General features: G+C 39.6%; 1 protein-coding gene and 1 long non-coding RNA gene across 13 annotated transcripts in view; one reads left to right on the top strand and one right to left on the bottom strand.

Annotated features, from left to right (window-relative positions):
* QKI (QKI, KH domain containing RNA binding) overlaps positions 1–13,067 on the bottom strand; it is a 224,014-nt gene that overhangs the window by 27,448 nt on the left and 183,499 nt on the right. The gene's annotated exons all lie outside the window — the stretch shown is intronic.
* Positions 10,581–11,891, top strand: LOC120937412. Its single transcript, XR_005748709.1, has 3 exons — positions 10,581–10,738; positions 11,132–11,193; positions 11,349–11,891. It is a non-coding gene; the product is annotated as an uncharacterized LOC120937412 (long non-coding RNA).

The following is a 13,067-nucleotide window of genomic DNA, read 5'->3' as shown; positions in this document are numbered from 1 at the left end:
AAGTCTGATTTTAATTTTCACCACAAGATGGTGCAATCTCATACAGAATGCACTCAATTTCATCCCAGAAATGCATTGCTGAGATTTGCGAAGAACTATTATTGCCATCAATAAGAGCCATCCAATACTGTCTGACAAATTAAAAAAAAATGCCAAGATAATACCAGAAAGAGGGACAGGATACATGTAGATATTTTGTTATGCTTCCCCATTTTGGTGCCTGCCCGATTTCAAATTTTTCAGCTGTTAAAGCGGGGCTTTTTTTCTCCCTTTGACCTGTCCTCTTGCCAACTGACAGCTGATCAAACAAGGCACATTCAGGCAATCCATCTTCGCTTCAGGCATTCCTGAAGGCTCTGGCTGTTTAGGCAAAGAGAGGTTGCACATGTGATGCATAGGCAATGTCCAGGGGGGGCACAATACTACCCGTACAGTATCTACAACAAAGCTCAGTCATTTGTACTAGGAGGAAGCTGCTTTAAGCAAACATCAATAAGGTCACTTAAAGCCGGATTTGCATTGCTTAGGATAAGCCCAAGCGATTGACTCAAGCCTTTTATCCTCTTAATTCTTCAATATTCCCCTTGTATTCTGTATGTACACTATAAAATACAGATTAATAGAAAGAAAAGGCTATATAGTATTGCCACTAAAATACTTAAAGGCAAATATGTAGTTTTTTAGACTAGTCAGATGGAATCTTTGTGAAGAAACCGTGAATGGGAGGGGATTAATTCCTATTACCTACTATTCAAATGTCTGATTTCCCAACATATTTATTTTTTCTACACTGACCAAACATAACAGACATAATTTCAGAAAGCACCATTATTTAAAAGAAGAACCAGTGGATTATACAAAACAAAAGAAAATGGAAATGTTCACTTATCAATCAACACCAGCCAAGCCCCCTGGCCCCAAGGGATCTAGAGGCCCACACATTTTGTGCACACGCTTTCAGCTGCTTCCCTCCAGGGCCCCTGAAGTATGCCAGGCATGGTAACAGCAGCACCCTCATAGAGCTGCCCTGTGAAACTCATTTTTAACACAGTAGCTATGGAATGCTTTTATCTAGCAGACAAAAGAGAAACTTTCCACTACAATTCAGTATTTATTCCAAATGTACCATATACCAGGACGACATGCATTACACATGAATAAAATAAGTAGGTGGTTCATATTGTCTAGTAATATGTTTATTGAAGTAGGATTAAAAGGTTTTCTACAGTGAGGCCCCTTTCACATTGGGACGTTTTTCATGCGGTACAGCGCTAAAAATAGCGCTGCTATACCGCATGAAAAATCATGCCCTGTACTCTTCAATGTGAAAGCCCGAAGGCTTTCACATTGAAGCGATGCGCTAGCAGGAACGCTCCAAAAGTCCTGCTAGCCGCATCTTTACCGCGGTATAGGAGCGGTGTGTTCACCGCTCCTATACCGCGCCTTCCCATTGAAATCAATGGGAAAGCGCGGTAATACCGCTGTAATACCGCCGCAACGCGGGCGGTATTAACCCTTTTTCAGCCGCTAGCGGGGGTTAAAACCTCACCGCTAGCGGCTGAATATCGCGATAAACACGATGGTATAGCCGCGCTACAAATAGCGCGGATATACCGTCACCACGGCTGACGCTTCAGTGTGAAGCCAGCCTAAGAAAAACTAATACCCATCGGAAAGAACCAAAAATACATTAAAAATGCAACATGCATTTTTAACTGATTAACACTGGCAGACGCCATAACAAGTTTGAAGTAATAAGCATTGCCACGCTTTGTTGTTTTCTACAGGCACATTAAAAAGACTGGATTATGCAAAAAAAGAAGAGACTCTTCCCCAATGGGCTGCAACACTGCGTGTTATAAAGGCCAAGACCTTTAGCAATTTGGCAATGCAAAATGTATAAGCCCTAAGGTACATCTAAAACTCTTACGATGGGGGGAAAAAATGTTAATTGCCTTCACCATTAATCACCTTTTTTTGTGCAGCAGTTTGTCATAAAAGCATAAAATTAGCCCCCAGGATATCCTGTGCAAGGGAGACAACATGGGTCTCTTTATACCCTGCAGGCAGTGGCAGCATAAAACAATGAATGCATGCTTTCAGCAGCATACAATACATTACATCTCAACATATCCAGCACCTCTAACACCTCTTCCACCTCCCCCTGGACCACCCACCAAGGTCACAAACTTCTGTGCAGACTTGGGAAACTCATGTTCTTCCCTCTAGGATCTGCAGTCAACCAGACCTGTGGTAGACAGTCTCAGCAGCCAACCCCTCTAGAGAAACTTCTGATTTTTTTTTTTTTTTTAAATTGCCTCATCTCCACAGCAAATAAAGTAATTTGAAGTCTAAGTGAGGTAAGCACCCAGCTCCAAGTTCTTCTAGTAGTGGATAGTGGTCCACGGTAATGAAAAGTATTATATCCCTGACTGGATTTCAGTCCTTCTGTACAGAGGGTATAATCCAAACTCCAGCTACTTTTTTTTTTTTTAGGCTGTGGGATAGAGCGGAAAGAGTTAATTTCTGTCAGGTTCATATTCCTGTCTGATCTCACTAGGGCAATTTTGCTGGGTTTGTCTGACTTCAGTGCAGAAATCTTTTCAACTTTGCAGTTGACACCAGGAAAGTGAGGAAAGACTCCTACAGGGACAAAAACAAAACAAAAGAAAAAAAAACACGCAGAGGCTCTAGCCCTTCCCTGCTCTAACCTGAAACATAAAATTCAATGTTTCGGCTTTAGTTAAACTTCAAAGGAGGCTAATAAAGACAAAATTCAAGTATGTATCCTAGTTGCATTTCTAAGTATCCTTTAACCACTTCCATACAGGGCAGTTATACACACATCCATACCGGGCCTATTTTGGCACTTCTCTCCTACATGTACAAATCCAAATTTTTTTGCTAGAAAATTACGCAGAACCCCCAAACATTATATATGTTTTTTTAGCAGACACCCTAGGGAATAAAACGACGGTCATTGAAACGTTTTATCTTGCACGCTATTTGCGCAATAATTTTTCAAACGCCTTTTTTTGGAAAAAAATTGTTTCATGAATTAAAAAAATAACAAAACAGTAAAGTTAGCCCAATTTTTTTGTAAAATATGAAATATGATGTTACACCGAGTAAATAGATACCCAACATGTCACGCTTTAGAATTGCGCACACTCATGGAATGGCGCCAAACTTCGGTACTTAAAAATCTCCATAGGCAACGCTTTGAATTTTTTTACAGGTTACCAGTTTAGATTTACAGAGGAGATCTAGTGCTAGAATTGTTGCTGGCACTCTAACGCACGCGGCGATACCTCACATATGTGGTTTAAACGGCGTTTACATATGTCGGCGGGTCTTGTGTGTGCGTTCGCTTCTGCGCGCGAGCTACTGGGGACAGGGGCGTTAAAAAAAATATTTTTTATTTCTTTTTTTTTTTCTACATATTTATTTCTTTTTTTACACTTTTTTTTTTTATTATCACTTTTATTCCTATTACAAGGAATGTAAACATCCCTTGTAATAGGAATGTGTGTGACAGGTACTCTTTATGGAGAGATGCAGGGTCAATAAGACCCCACATCTCTCCTCCAGGCTGGAAAGCATGAAATCGGTGAAAAAAAAATTCACCGATCTCATGCTTGCTGTTGCTTAGCAGCCGCAATTGCGGCTTTGTTTACTTACGGGGACCCGGGCGTGACGTCATCACATCGCGCCCGGGTCCTCCGACGGTCATAGAGAGGACTGGTGACCATCTGGTCACCAGTCATCTCTATGCTTCCTGCCAGTACCGGACGATTCGTTCTCCGGGCCCCCGATGGCACGCGAGAGCCCGGAGAAGCACCGGATGGTGGCGGGAGGGGGGGATGTCCCCTCCCGCCGCATGTAAGAACGATCTAGCGGCGGAATCGCCGCTATGATCGTTCTTACGTTGTGCAGAATCGCCGGCACAAGAGAAGGATATCTGAATGATGCCTCTAGCTGCAGGCATCATTCAGATATCCACCCGCAAAGCCCAGGACGTCATATGACGTCCTCCTGGATCGAGGAGGGGTTCCTGCCGCCGTCATTTCACAATGACGCAGTAGGGAAGTGGTTAATGGAATATATAATTTTGATAGGTTGCATTTTTGTATCTACCTAGCATTCAGCTTTAACAGAACAAAAGCACATCAAGACAGACTTAAAGGGTCACTAAAGGATTTTTTTTTTTGCTGAAATGACTGTTTACAGGGTATAGAGACATAATAGTTACCGTATTTATTGGGGTATAGCGCGCACCCCTAAAGTTACCCCGAATTCCTGTGAAAAAAAGTTTTTTGTACTTACAGTTTTGGTGTCCATCGGCGGCCTCGTCGGGTCGGCGTCCGTCTGCGGCTTCGGGTGTCCTCTTCGTCGGGTCCTTCTGCGGCGTCCTCCCCGCGCCGAGTTTGAATACTTCGCCGACATATACAGAGCGCAGTACAATCGTGTATTGTCGGGCAGGCTCGGCTACTCTCGCGCTGACGTCCTGTACGTCCAGGACGTCAGCGCGAGAGGAGCCGAGACTGGCCGACAATACACAAGTGTACTGCGCTCGGTATATGTCGGCGCAGTATTCAAACTCGGCGCGGGAAAGCGGGTATCGGCGCATACCACGCACCAAAGTGCACGGTATACACCGATAAATACGGTAACTGATTCCGTTTAGAAATGATTAAAAATAGATAAAAAAAACAATCATATAATGTACCTACAGTTTAGTTTAGTTTTTGCTGTTGTTTCCTGGTTCTCTGATGTACAGAGACAAAGAGCCAAAAAAGGGCAGTGATGCTTTGTAAAACAAAACTGGATTGGTGCCGACACAGTAATCACACCTCCTTGATTAGTCACCACATTGAGAAATCTCCCAGTACTGTGGTGATCAGAAAACAGACAACCAGGAAGTGTCCAAAACAGAGGAATTACAGCAACATCAAAGCAAAAACGAATAATGAGGACATGAAACCAGGACTGCAGTAAGGTAAAGGAAGCTATTTAGCTAAAAAAAATAATAAAGATTATATATATATATATATATATATATATATATATATATATATATGAATGAAAAACTTATATAGCGCGGCACATGCGAACCAAATTGCCTCTGGGCGCTTGTTCCCGTCTCCTTTGATATCAAAAGAGATAACATTTTCTATATCTTGGTGCATGCAACAACATGGGTTCATGCACACAGTTTATAGCCACTTTCCATGTCTAGAGTTCATTTCCCGAAGCTTTCCCATGCCAGATAAGCCACATGCGTTACGTAAAGCACGTAAAGTGAATGGCTATATGAGGCAGGACAGTGCCTTGAAAAAGTATTCATACCCCTTGAAATTTTCCATTTTGTCATGTTACAACCAAAAATGTATTTTATTAGGATTGTATGTGATAGACCAACACAAATTGGCACATAATTTGCAATGTGAAAGGACATTTTTTTATTATTTTTTACAAATATGTGAAAAGTGTGTTGTGCATTTGTATTCAGCCCCCTTTACTCTAAAACCACTAACTAAAACCTAGTAAAACCAACTGCCTTCCAAAAGTGACCTAATTAGTAAATAGACAGGCTGTGTGTAATTTAATCCCAGTATAAAAATACATCTGTTCTGTAAAGTCCTAAGAGGTTGGTTGGAGAACCTTGGTAAACAGCATTATGAAGACCAAGGAACACACCAGACGGGTCAGGGATAAAGTTGTGGAGAAGTTTAAAGCAGGGTTAGGTTTTAAAAAAAAATATTCCAAGCTTTCAACATCTCAGGGAGCACTGCTCAACCCATCATCCGAAAATGGCACGTGAGGCTCCCTTGGCGCTGGATAGCGCTGTGAAACTACTGCTAGGCATGTGCCTAAATAAAATTTGATCCAATTTTGAGTTGCATCTTGAAAAATATATAGCTAAACAAGAAGCCATTTAGATTTTTTGAAGCGTTCTCTTTTACAACCTACTGGCTTGAACATGGATATTGGATTTCCAATGTTCTCTGGCGGATTAGTATGATTAATGCATATTGTATATAAGTTTTCGATATCTTCTATCTAAATAGTTCAAGATATTTTGGCCTTTTTAGGAAGTTTTCATGCGTTGAATTTTTTTTTTAATCATTACAATAATTTATGGATTTTAATTGTTACAACTTATACTTTGAACAGAAGAATTCAAGACTGAAAGATTGAAGGGGCAGCACTAGGAGGCAACAAGTTTCTGCTATGTGCATGCAGGTACTGGTCAGACTGATTAACATGTATGATGTGTGCAGACACTGACCAGATCATTCATGGAGAGCAGATACATGACCTCATCAATCCGCTGCTTCTCTTTTTGCCGTTTAATCACCGGAACGGTACAGCGAGATAAGCAAATTTTAGTTTAGTCACAAACCAGTGTGGTATGACTGTGTAAATCTTAGGACTGGGGGGGGGGGAGAAATACAAGCTTTTAGCGAATACAACTCATCTCATATTTGGATTTCAACTACATATTTTAGATCGCCTGTTAGCTTTAAAGTGGTTCTAAATCCTAAATATATTTTATTCTAATGCATTCCCTGAATTATGTTACAAAAAAAAATGTCCCAGTACATGTATTGCCCCCCCCCCCCCTTATACTTAACCATGCCCTCACTCAATCCAGCACTAATGACAGTCTGTAGAGGCCCTCCCCGCATGCAGGCTTTGCTGAGGCAGCGGAAGACATTGGCTACCACTGCCTTCAGTTTATTCCTGTTATAAGGGACCTGATAATCTCAAACCATGCAGAGCTTATTACTAATGTTCAGATAAAGGAACACCTGGGTAGCAGTGATCATAACATGATTTCATTTAATATTAACTATAAGCAAGAAATACATACAGGAAATATTAAAACACTAAATTTTAAGAGAGCAAATTTTCCAAGGATGAGGGCTGCTCTCCAGGACTTGGACTGGGAGGGACTATTGGCACAGCTGAACACAGAAAAGAAATGGGAATTCTTCAAAAAGACTGTGTGGAACCTCACTGCAAAGTATGTTCCCATGGGCAATAAGTTTAAAAGGCTAAAAATAAAACCTATGTGGCTCACGGTCAAAGTTAAAAAAGCTATAAACAAAAAGAAAGTAGCTTTTAAAAAATATAAAAATGAAGGAACACTAGTGTTGTTTAAATGTTACAAAGAATATAACAGGATATGCAAAAAGGAAATCAAGGATGCAAAAATTCAAAACGAACGACAGATTGCAAAAAATAGTAGGACAAACCCCAAAAAATTCTTTAAATATATTAATAGTAAAAAGGTGAAGTCTGAGCATGTAGGCCCCTTACAAAATAATCTAGAGTGGGTGACTGGGGACAAAGAGAAGGCAAATTTATTAAATGTTTTCTTCAGCTCTGTGTATACAATGGAGCATGGGGGAGCTCATGTCCAAAATGGGGGTGGGAGTGACACAGCCTCAAATCCACAATGGCTCAAAAGTGATATGGTCCAGAAATATTTAGACAGAATAAAGGTGGATAAAGCACCTGGACCTGATGGCATCCATCCACGGATCCTAGGTGAGTTGAGCTCTGTCATTTCAAAGCCACTGTATCTAATATTTAGGGACTCATTAAAGACAGGAATAGTACCACTGGATTGGCGCAGGGCCAATGTGGTGCCCATATTTAAAAAGGGAACAAAGTCTTTACCAAGTAACTATAGACCTGTTAGTTTAACTTCTATAGTTGGGAAGATACTGGAACGTTTAATAAAAGACCACATGGATGAGTTCTTGCTGGAAACAAACTATTTAAGCAGCAGACAACATGGATTCATGAAAGACAGAAGTTGTCAGACAAACCCGATTTCCTTTTATGAAGAGGTAAGTAAAACCCTGGACAGAGGCGTGGCTGTGGACGTGATATATTTGGATTTTGCAAAAGCGTTCGATACAGTTCCGCACACACGGCTCATGTGTAAGGTAAGGTCTACAGGATTGGATATATCAGTTTGTAAATGGATAGAAAACTGGCTGAAAGACAGAATTCAGAGAGTCGTGGTTAATGATTCTTACTCTGAATGGTCCAAGGTTATCAGTGGTGTACCCCAAGGTTCAGTGCTGGGACCCTTACTTTTCAATATATTTATAACTGATATTGGGTCTGAGATCAAAAGTAACATTTCTGTCTTTGCAGATGACACCAAGCTATGCAGTGGAATAACGTCCTTACAGGATGTCTCCAATTTACAAGCCGACCTCAATGCTCTGTCTAATTGGGCGACTAAGTGGCAGATGAGGTTTAATGTAGATAAATGTAAAGTTATGCACTTGGGGGCTAAGAATATGCATGCATCATACATACTAGGGGGAGTACAACTGGGGGGATCTGTAGTGGAGAAGGATCTGGGGGTTTTAGTTGATCATAAGCTCAATAATGGCATGCAATGCCAAGCTGCGGTTTCCAAAGCGAGCAAAGTCCTTTCTTGTATTAAGAGAGGTATGGACTCCAGAGACAGAGATATCATTTTGCCCCTGTACAAATCATTAGTAAGACCTCATCTGGAATATGCAGTTCAGTTTTGGGCACCAGTTCTCAAAAAGGACATCGGAGAACTGGAGAAAGTGCAGAGAAGGGCAACCAAACTGATAAGAGGCATGGAGGAGCTCAGCTATGAGGAAAGATTAGATGAACTGAATTTATTCACTCTTGAGAAGAGGAGAATAAGGGGGGATATGATCAACATGTACAAATATATAAGAGGTCCATACAGTGAACTTGGTGTTGAGTTATTCACTTTACGGTCAACACTGAGGACAAGGGGGCACTCTTTACGTCTAGAGGAAAAGAGATTTCACCTCCAAATACGGAAAGGTTTTTTCACAGTAAGAGCTGTGAAAATGTGGAACAGACTCCCTCCAGAGGTGGTTCTGGCCAGCTCAGTAGATTGCTTTAAGAAAGGCCTGGATTCTTTCCTAAATGTACAGAATATAACTGAGTATTAAGATTTGTAGGTAAAGTTGATCCAGGGTAAATCCGATTGCCTCTCGGGGGATCAGGAAGGAATTTTTTCCCCTGCTGTAGCAAATTGGATCATGCTCTGCTGGGGGTTTTTGCCTTCCTCTGGATCAACTGTGGGAATGGAGTTGGGTGTATAGGATTTTACTGTGTTTTTTATTTTTGTTTTTTTAATTTTTTGTGGTTGAACTGGATGGACTTGTGTCTTTTTTCAACCTGACTAACTATGTAACTATGTAACAGGACTGAGCCAAACTGTCTATGAATGCAGACAGCACAGCTCAGGATCAAGCCCGCAGGTGTCTCACAATAGGAAGCAGCTTCTTATGGTGGCACACTGAGAAGCCAGGAGCGCTGGTAGGGGACCCAGAAGAGGAGGATCGGGGCAGCGCTGTGCAATTATTTTGCACAGAGCGGGCAAGTACAAATGTTTTTTTTTTTTTTTTATTATACTTTACAATCACTTCAAGCCAAAATTACTTATAAAAAAAAAAAAATAGGGAGACAATTGCAAAAAAATAAAAAATCCAACTCCCTAAGTTAGTAGAACCAGCAGGTCACCCTGTTTGCAGTCCAGCAGTCTAGTTCTATTAAATTAGCCACTAAACCGCTCCATAGCTAAAATCTGCCAATGTATAAAAGTGACGTATAGAGGATTTAATTCAAAAAGGCTAGATACCTGACTGTCTGACTTCACTGTCTCCCCCCCCCATTTTTTTTTTTATTAAAAAAAAAAACACAGTACTTCTTATTATTGATTAAACTGTTATGCAATATTTGGGTATTACTATTCCTTTTACGTTTAGCTTATCTTGCCTTTGCTTTATGCAGGTTTTCCGAGATTATATGCGGTGGTCGATCGAAGGGATTGCCCGGCACACAAAGCCGCCGGTTCTTCGAACCTGGGCAGCGCTAGAGACTGTGGGTTGATCTTCCATCACCGCCCACACTCTCTATTTTGCCACTCCTAGCTGATATGCCTAGTCCGCAGTTGAGACTTATTGTGTCGGTGGATGTGGTGTGCGTGACACCGCCCCGACGCGATGACCTTGTGCATGCACAGTGGGAGCTTTGCTGCACACACCAGATCCAGTAGACTAACTAGGAGTTACCTACTATCTTTGTTTCTCGCGGTCAGCTGTCTGCGATTATCTGCGATAGCTGATGCGAGGGACTTGATATAAACACAGAGTACCCACACCTCTACACCAGCATTCCTAGTTTGGATTTAGTTATTCAAACTTATTGGTCTATGTTATCATTTATGGGAACAAATATTAAATAACAGAAAATAACAATTATTAATATTCACTAGATCCAGGGGATTAATTAGGATTTCTCTGCTATCTTTGTTTCTTGCAGTCAGCTGTCTGCAGTTCACTGCGATAGTTGATGGGAGAGACTTGATATAAATACAGAGCACCCACACCTCCATAGCAGCATTGTTTGCCGTCTTGTCATGTCTATATTATCTGCTTTAATGATGTTATGCAACACTACCTTCTAGTGGACCTCTATAGATATGGTTTCTACAAGTTTACTAAACCATTACCCCTATGCTCGCATCCACTTGATTCAGGGGACTAATTAGGAGTTCCCTACTATCTTTGTTTCTTGCAGTCAGCTGTTTGCAGTTAACTGTGATAGCTGATGGGAGGGTCTTGCTATAAATACAGAGCACCCACACCTTCACACCAGCACTCTTTGCTGGATTGTCAAGCTGTGAGGTTGATCCTGTCAAGTAAGTCCATGTCTATATTACCTGATTTAATGATGCAACACTACCCTTTAGTGGATCTCTATAGATATAGCTTTTACGTTTACTAAACCATCACCTCTATACTCGGATACTCCCTAGTTTGGATTTAGTTATTTAAACTTATTTGTTTAAGTTATCCTCTATATGAACAAATACTAAACAGAAAATATCATTATATTGATATATATTTTTGTTCCTTAACATAATTCAATCCAATGATGATATAGTGTATATATTTGATCTAGCCCCCCTCCCTCTTCCTTTTTTTATAGAATATTAATTTAAATAGTTCTACAAATACTTAAAAAATTTGAGGTTAAAATTAAGGCTAGATTAAGCCATATAGTAATGTCATTTCTTTTTCAATCCCTGTAGTAATACAGTGTACTGTCTGACAGTGGACATTATTAGATCTGTTGCGGATCTCATATAATCAGGTACATATACTGTATAACCTTTCATTATCCTTTATTAACATATAAAAACGGTTATTGTAGCAAATTATTACTATTTCTAAATCATATATAACATTTAGCCCTCTTTGGGTAAAATCTAATCTATTATTTGTATTTATTATCTTATATATTTTTAGGGACCTCCATCCCAGTCCCAGTATATCCCTTCTGGCTGATCCGCCGGCTTCTCGATCTTTGGAAAAATTTCTCCCTAAAGGGACAAACACCTGTTCCTTATAAATGTTCGTCTCAAACTTGAATTAATTGTATATCCCAATACCCATTTCTTGTTTGACTGGCAACCTCATTGATTGAACCCAGCGTGCAGTTTATATTTTCAATTCTTTTAAAAAATTGTATCCAATGAAATATTCATCATCCTTTATAATACGTAAGTGAATGATTACATGTATATATATCACATATAAAGAAAACTTTTTGTATCTATTAATAATGTTCTAAATGCATGTAATTAACTTTATGTATTTTTATGCTTTAATGAACGAATTGTCCTTCTCTACACACCTCTGAAGACGGTTACCCCGAAACGCGTCGGGTGTAAAGAAGGTTCTTCATGTATGTACTTATATGGTGACAATCACTGAAACTGTATATTTTAATTCAATATTTCATTTTTTTGATAAATATGTACAATTGTGAATAAAACAATTTACTCTCAATATCCTGTATATTTTGGAATACTATTAGTGCCTTAAAAGTCCACCCAGGTGAACCCCCTTTTTCTTCTCATTTAGTATGTTTCAGTCACAGCCCTGGAACAAGCCTGCTGTGTCAGAAATAACTGGACTACTTATCTATATTACTTGTTCCAAGTCAGCGTCTCAATCTCCTATTACAAAGTCCCTGGAAGTTAAGTGAAGTGCATGGGGTGCCACTCTAAAACTGGCCATGGACGGTTAGAATTCTGAACAAAAATTCTTAGGACGAGAATATTGTAAGAACGTGTGTTCATTTTTTAAATTCATATTCAAGTGTTCAAAACATTAGTAAAATTATCGACAGCAGATTTTTAGCAGAAAACTAGACATAACTTGCTTTCAAAACACAAGAAGGCATGTGGAATGTTAATGCTGAAATGTTCTAAAAATACAGAAATGTTGAGTACAGGACAAGGCTTGGTCATAGCAGCCTAAAGGAAAAATACAGATGTTCTACTAGCCTCATCTTGATGCATTCATATAATCAAATACAAACAGCAAATTTAAATAAATATTAGAACAGTCACAAATGCACTAGTAAATACATTTGCTACAAGGTGGTGAAATGTGAACTCATCCACTGATTAAGACGAACAGGAGATATGCCAATTTCTGTGTTAAGCTCTCATGACTATTCTACTAATGGTAGCACAGTCAGCTAGCGACTGGAGGGTGACATAAGCATGAGAGAATAAAAAACATGTTAAAGGACAAGAACGGCAAATAATTGGAAATATACAAATGTAAATACATTGCAAATGGCAATATTTTAAAGCAAATCGGTCTCATGTGAAATAGACATATGCAGTGGTTGTAAGAGTAGGATAGCTACTACAGTTCTACAATGCATTTACTGGAGGCCTCAAGGACTTCGATGCTTTCCAAAATACAGTAGCAGGCCGAAAGGAAGAATTTTTTATTTTATTTTTAAAGAGGTGTACTCATATTTAGTGTCAAGTGGTTTCAAAAGCTTTTCTAGAAAAAAAGACTTGCATATATGGAAGGAGCACCAGAAGCTTTGATGACAGTTTCCAAAATGAATTAGAAAAAAAACTTTTGTACGAAAGAAACTTCTACTATGCATGTATAACTTATTAGTAAAGTCGATGTATTCCCTTTAAATTATTACAATAGGCC

This window comes from Rana temporaria, chromosome 4, assembly GCF_905171775.1.
Source record: "Rana temporaria chromosome 4, aRanTem1.1, whole genome shotgun sequence".
In the NCBI taxonomy this organism is placed as follows: Eukaryota; Metazoa; Chordata; class Amphibia; order Anura; family Ranidae; genus Rana; species Rana temporaria.
The sequence above is the reverse complement of the archived record's forward strand: the minus strand, read 5'-3'. Positions and strand labels throughout refer to the sequence as shown.